The 6984-nt window shown below is 39.1% G+C and overlaps 1 pseudogene; it reads right to left on the reverse strand.

Annotated features, from left to right (window-relative positions):
- Positions 1–5793, reverse strand: part of LOC112615257 — a 30845-nt pseudogene extending 25052 nt beyond the window's left edge.
- Between the last annotated feature and the right edge of the window lie 1191 nt (positions 5794–6984).

Genomic DNA, 6984 nt, shown 5'->3' on the forward strand with positions numbered 1-6984 from the left:
ATCAACCTCCGTGTTGGGAGATCCACTGCTCTCTTCAAAGCTGTCAGAGTCGTTTGCGTCTGCAGAGGTTTCTGCTGCTTTTGTTGTTGTTGTTGTTGTTGTGTAGCTGTGCCCTGTCCCCAGAGGTGGAGTCTACAGAGACAGGCAGGTTTCCTTGAGCTGCTGTGAGCTCCACCCAGTTGGAGCTTCCCAGCAGCTTTGTTTACCTACTTAAGCCTCAGCAATGGCGGGCGCCCCTCCCCCAGCCTTGCTGCTGCCTTGCCGGTAGATCACAGACTGCTGTGCTAGCAATGAGGGAGGCTCCGTGGGCGTGGGACCCTCCCGGCCAGGTGTGGGATATGATCTCCTGGTGTTCCTGTTTGCTTAAAGCGCAATATTGGGGTGGGAGTTACCCGATTTTCCAGGTGTTGTGTGTCTCAGTTCCCCTGGCTAGGAAAAGGGATTCCCTTCCCCCTTGCACTTCCCAGGTGAGGCGATGCCTCGCCCTGCTTCAGCTCTGGCTGGTCGGGCTGCAGCAGCTGGCCAGCACGGATCGTCCGGCACTCCCCAGTGAGATGAACCCAGTACCTCAGTTGAAAATGCAGAAATCACCGGTCTTCTGTGTCGCTCGCGCTGGGAGTTGGAGACTGGAGCTGTTCCTATTCGGCCATCTTGCTCCGCCCCCCAATTGTAGCTTTCTAATAATGTTCTCATGAGATTTAAATTAGATCGTATATGGAAATCCCATAGTAGTTCCCAAAGTAAGGGATGAAAAATAATTTTTTCCCTCTATTTTCTTACTAGACACTTTCACTTGGTTGGCTTATTTCATATATAAAACCCCATATGTTAGGCATTAATCTTACTATGGACCAGTATCATTACCTAGGAGTATGTGGCTATGATATGCTGCCTTACTCTTTAAGGAGACACTAATCTTCAATAGAAGAAACTGTTATCTGTGGAACAGTAAAAAGGCCAGATACTGTTCAAGATATGTAACACAAAAGGGAAGCTGGTAGGGAAGAAACAAGCTGGAATAAGGTCAAAATTTAGAAGCATGTTCACACAAAAGAGTAATGTAGACTTCATTGCCAAAAGGGTGATGGAAGTACCATGGACCTAGAGGAGGAATCAGCAGCAGCTCCAGGTTCAGGCTAGATCAGAACACAAGTAGAGCAAGAACAGAAAGATATCAAGTTACCCAGAGCAACTGGGGACCCTGCTGCATTAAGAGGCACCTGAATATCTCACCTGGAAATTGAGTACCTCAACTGTAAATTCCTCAGAAGCTCCAGGAAAATGCAGTGGCTGTTTTGTGCTTATATACTCATTTTCCTTCTCATTGTGGCCATGGGACTTACCATCAAGCATCAAAGCAGAGAAGAGGAAAGACATCTTGTAAAGTAAGAAACTGCAGGACAGAATTGTGGAGGGCCTAGACCTAACAGAATGCTCACTGTCACCCTACTCCTTGGTTCCCAGGTGGAAGGAAAATAAAGTTTTATAGATGTATATTTCTTGAAACAAGTAGGGAGGGCATCACTAAAGTCTTGGAAATCTTTGTTAAATGGAAATTTACATCACAACCATTCAAGCTATGGTTACTGTGACACAAGAGCTAGGCTACACTTTTGGTGAAGGGCAGCAATAACATATGGGGCCTACAGGCTACTTTAATAAAATCATAGTAGGCTGTGGTGTTTCAGTCTGCAATTGTAAATGTTTGCACAGGTCAGGCTTTCATATGGTCCAAGTAGGTAGTTCCATACATAGCGAACTTGGAAGTACCCTGGTACCAAACAGATTCCTTTTCCATCTGCATGCTGAAAACAAAATTATTTAGCTAGTGATAAAGCATGTTCCTTAAAAAGAGAAATGCTATGAAACAAACAACAAATAAGAAAGGGAGAAAAGGAGAATAGGAGAGGATAAAGTCAGAAAGCCCATGGTGTGGGTATTAATTGATGGACAAGAGATTGAGTGTTATAATTCAGTTGAAAGAAGGAGGAGGCCTAAGTGGTGTACACACACACACACACACACACACACACACACACACACACTGTCTCTCTCTCTCTCTCTCTCTCTCTTTATCTTTTGTCCTTGAGTTGAACCTATCTGTTATTTTTCCATTTGTATGGCAAGGCAGAGTCCACTGCCTATCAATAACCTAGTATTGGGCACCTGCTTAGCCAAGACCTGTAGTACAGATGTTCTTTAACCTTCAAACAGAAGGTATTTACTCTTGCAGACAAACAGCCTGGCATACAACTTATGTTTCAACAGTTTAAGTGGTATTTAGCTTTCCAGGCCAGTCTTCCAGAGCCCATTTGGTTGCTAAGCAGTAAAACGAATAGCATAAGCTTGAGAGCTGAAATCCAAAGCCAGTGGACAATTTAGAGAGGAAGAGAGGAAATCCAGGAAGAAGAAAAAGTAGGCAAAATAGTACAGAATGTGGAGAAGAAAAGGTGATTGAAAGGGCAGAGTCAGAAGTCATTTCCAGAGCCCATGAGTCTCCTGCCTATATAAACTCTGGCCTCATTCTTTTCAGGCCATTCTCTTCCTTCTTTCTGGAGTGTTAGAAGAAAGCTATAAATAAAACCATCATGCTCTACGGCTTACAAGTTGTATCATTGGAATAAAAATCTAGAGCTTGCAAAATCCAATGTGATTTGGATTCTATGTACATACTTAATGTAATGATTCTTTTACTCTTCCTAAGAAATCTTGTTTTCTTTCAGATCCTGGAAGATGCCAAGTTCCTACCTACAGTAGTCTTATTCTAATCAAACAAGAATAGGGATTGGAGAAAGTGATATTCATATAAACTGCTATCCACCCTTCAGGTCTTAGCTTAAATGTTTTTAATCAATATTGTTTTTATTGATAACCCACCCTTAAGCTCCCAATCTTGATCAGTATTTCTTATTATATACTCTTAGAACATCCTTTATTTTCCTGTGTGGTGCTAATCAGAATTATATAGTTTTGTGATGATTCTTCTATTTCCTGTTTTTCCTACTAATCTGTAGCCAGCATTAAAACAGTAACAGCACTGATTATTCACTGTTGTATTCTCAGCACCTAATCTAGTGACTGGTTCAAAACTATATTGAAAAAATGAATGCATGCATGAAGAAATGCATGGTCCAAATAAGAAGTTTTTTTAACTTCATATATGCTGTGTATGAATCATGAAGTTTCTAGTAAAACTTTAAAATAGGCACTAGAAGCCTATCATGCTCCAAACAATCCTCTCTCCCAACATCCCAAGTGCCCTTATGCTGCTTGAAACCCTAAGTTTTTCCTTCTTTCAATTCAACCCTACTAACTAAATGCTCAATATTCTGAAGTTTTTCCAGCATTTCATTCTTTGTTCCACTTATTGAGATCACATGTCCCCTTAAAAAACCCCACATTACAATTTTTAAAATTATAGTTTAAGTTCTGGGATACATGTGCAGAATGTACAGGTTTGTTACACAGATATAGACGTGCCATGGTGGTTTGCTGCACCCATTAACCCGTCACCTACATTAGGTATTTCTCCTACTGCTATCTCTCCCCTAGCCCCCGACTCCCGAACAGGCCCAGGTGTGTGATATTCCCCTCCCTGTGTCCATGTGCTCTCATTGTTCAACTCCTTACTTATGAGTGAGAACATGTGGTGCTTGGTTTTCTGTTCTTGTATTAGTTTGTTGAGAATGATGGTTTCCAGCTTCATCCATGACCCTGCAAAGAACATGAACTCATCCTTTTTTTACAGCTCCATAGTATATTCCATGGTGTATATGTGCCATATTTTCTTTATCCAGTCTATCATTCGTGGGCATTTGGGTTGGTTCCAAGTCTTTGCTATTGTGAATAGTGCCGCAATAAATATACGTGTGCATGTATCTTTATAGTAGAATGATTTATAATCCTTTGAGTATATACCCAGTAATGGGATTGCTGGGTCAAATGGTAGTTCTGGTTCTAGATCCTTGAAGAATCGCCACACTGTCTTCCACAATTGTTGAACTAATTTACACTCCCACCAACAGTGTAAAAGCATTCCTATTTCTCTACATCCTCTCCAGCATCTGTTGTTTCCTGACTTTTTAATGATTGCCATTCTAACTGGCATGAGATGATATCTCATTGTGGTTTTGATTTGCATTTCTTTAATGACCAGTGATGATGAGCTTTTTTTCATGTGTTTGTTGGCTGCGTAAATGTCTTCTTTTGAGAAGTGTCTGTTTATATCCTTCACCCACTTTTTGATGGCGTTGTTGTTTTTTTCTTGTAAATTTGTTTAGGTTCTTTGTAGATTCTAAATATTAGCCCTTTGTCAGATGGATAGATTGCAAAAGTTTTCGGCCATTCTGTAGGTTGTTCACTCAGATGATAGTTTCTTCTACTGTGCAGAAGCTCCTTAGTTTAATTAGATCCCATTTGTCAATTTTGGCTTTTGTTGCCTTTGCTTTTGGTGTTTTGGTCATGAAGTCTTTGCCCATGCTTATGTCCTGAATGGTATCGCCTAGGTTTTCTTCTAGGGTTTTTATGGTTTTAGGTCTTACGTTTCAGTCTTTAATCCATCTTGAGTTAATTTTTGCATAAGGTACAAGGGAGGGGTCTAGTTTCAGTTTTCTGCATATATCTAGCCAGTTTTCCCAACACCATTTATTAAATAGAGAATCCTTTCCCCATTGCTTGTTTTTATCAGGTTTATAAAAAATCAGACCTTTGTAGATTAAAAACTCCACATTACATTTTATGGGACGTCTTCTTTTTGGGTTCTTCAGTGAAGATGGAGAGCGAGCAACAGAAGGGTGGAGGAGAACAGAAGGCATCTGATGAACATTTGTTTATATTGGTTAATGTTGTCTTCATTTGTAGACTCCAAGACAGTTATTGCTGTAGACCAGGTATTGACTTTTTTTTTTTTGTAAATAGCCAGATAGCAAGCATGTTCAATTTTTTCAGGATATGCATTCTTATTTAAGCTACTAAATTTTGCTGTTGCAATGGAAAAGCAGCTACAGTTAATATATAAAGTGATAGGTGTGGCTGTGTTGCAATAAAATGTTATTTACAAAAATAAACAGCAGGTTGGTTTTGTCCCAAAAGCCATAATATATCCACTCCTGCATGTAGAGAGCTATTGACCAGAGCAGGTGCTTTGCCTCATCACCTTGTACCTGATTTAGACATGCCTCAGATGCAGGGGTATCCCCTGAGGAATAATTCCTTAACAGCAAGGTCAGATGGAACGTAGGACACTGAGAACACAGCTATCAGGCCTTTATTTCTCTCTGACACAAACCTTATAAATGAGTAGTGTATGAGTGGAGGATTGGTCAATCTGTTGTACCATTTCAAACCCTGACCTTTCTACAGCAAGCATAATTACAGGTAAAACTACTCGATTAATATATCAAGGGATCTGATCTTTTGTATCTTATTTTTATGTATGTGAATTGGATTTCTAGAGAACTGAACAGTACTTGAAGTCCTCCAGGTATATCACAAGCTTGGGAACAAATACATGCAACTTACTGCTGTGGTTTTTTTCCCTTGAAGAATCAAAGAAGAGAGGAAAGAATATGGAATTGATTAGTTATGTAGGAGCTCTGTGAGACAACAAAGGCCATGCTAGGGAAGATTACAGGAAATGAACCAGTTCAGATGATGTTGGTGAGTTAATCTAGGGCTGTGTGGCATAAATTTATATAATTGAGTCTAGAATATTACCTTGGGCTCTGAGCCAGATGTTGCTCCTTCAAAACAGGCACCAGATGCTGCAGGAGATATCCCTCTGCCAAATGGCATTATCCATGAACAAAATCTTCTCTACCCTGTTTGATGGGCATTGGAGTATCTTCTCATGGAGTGTTAGGAAAAAAACCAATGCAATAAATTTAAAGTATGAACACAACTTCCTAACTGGGCATTTACATCCTAGTTGAATGAAGGTCTAGGGGCATCCTGCCTTTGAATACCAAAATCGAGCTAATATATTTACAATACTCTTCTGTTTGAATATGTAATAAAGCTTTAAAAAGTAGACCCTGGAATCACACAGCCTAAGTTCAAATCCTGGTTACTCACTTACTATGGGACCTTAAACATATTACTTAAGCCTTCTGGATCTTGGTTTATAAAACTTTAAAATTAGTTAAGTTGAAATAATGCATGGGAAGTGCTTAGTTCACTACCTGGCACACAGCTTTCAAGATGTTAGCTATTCATATTATTGTTTTGCTTTTTACCTTCCTGAGTTATTGTGAAGGTGAGAGTGTGTGGAATAGTATGAAGAAAGTGGTTTTGAAATCAGACAAATCTAAATTTAAATACTGTTTCAAAAATTCATTAGCTGTGTGACTATGGGCAGGTTACATACATTAGCTTATTTCTCAATACATCATTCTGTTTTCTCTTTTATAAAACAGGAATAATTTTATGAACATATTATGAATAGAAATAATAATAAATAGGAGGATCCAATCTAACTAAATGTTAATTCTTGCCTTAAATCTGGCTGGACTTTGAAATAACTTATTTTTTAAATTTTAAAATATTTGTATTTTAATAGCTTTGGGGGTACAAGTTTTTTTTGTTGTTGCATGAATGAATTATGGAGTGGTGAATTCTGGTATTTTAGTGCACCCATCACCCGAGAAGTGTACATTGTACCTAACTGGTAGTTTTTTTCCAGAGTCCCACTCTTACCCTCCTCCTTCTGGGTCTCTAAAGTCCATTATATCATTATTATGTCTTTGTGTTCGATAGCTTAACTCCCATTTAAAAGTGAGAACATATGGTTTTAGATTTTCACTCCTGTTACTTCATTTAGAATAATAGCTTTCAAGTCCATCCAAGTTGCTGCAAGATACATGATTTTGTTCCTTTTTATGGCTGAGTAGTATTCCACATTTTCTTTATCTACTTATTAGTTTATGGGCATTTAGTTTGGTTCCACATTGTTAAAATGATGAACTGTGCTGCTATAGACATACATGT

The sequence above is a fragment of the Theropithecus gelada genome, chromosome X (assembly GCF_003255815.1).
Source record: "Theropithecus gelada isolate Dixy chromosome X, Tgel_1.0, whole genome shotgun sequence".
NCBI classification, from domain to species: Eukaryota; Metazoa; Chordata; class Mammalia; order Primates; family Cercopithecidae; genus Theropithecus; species Theropithecus gelada.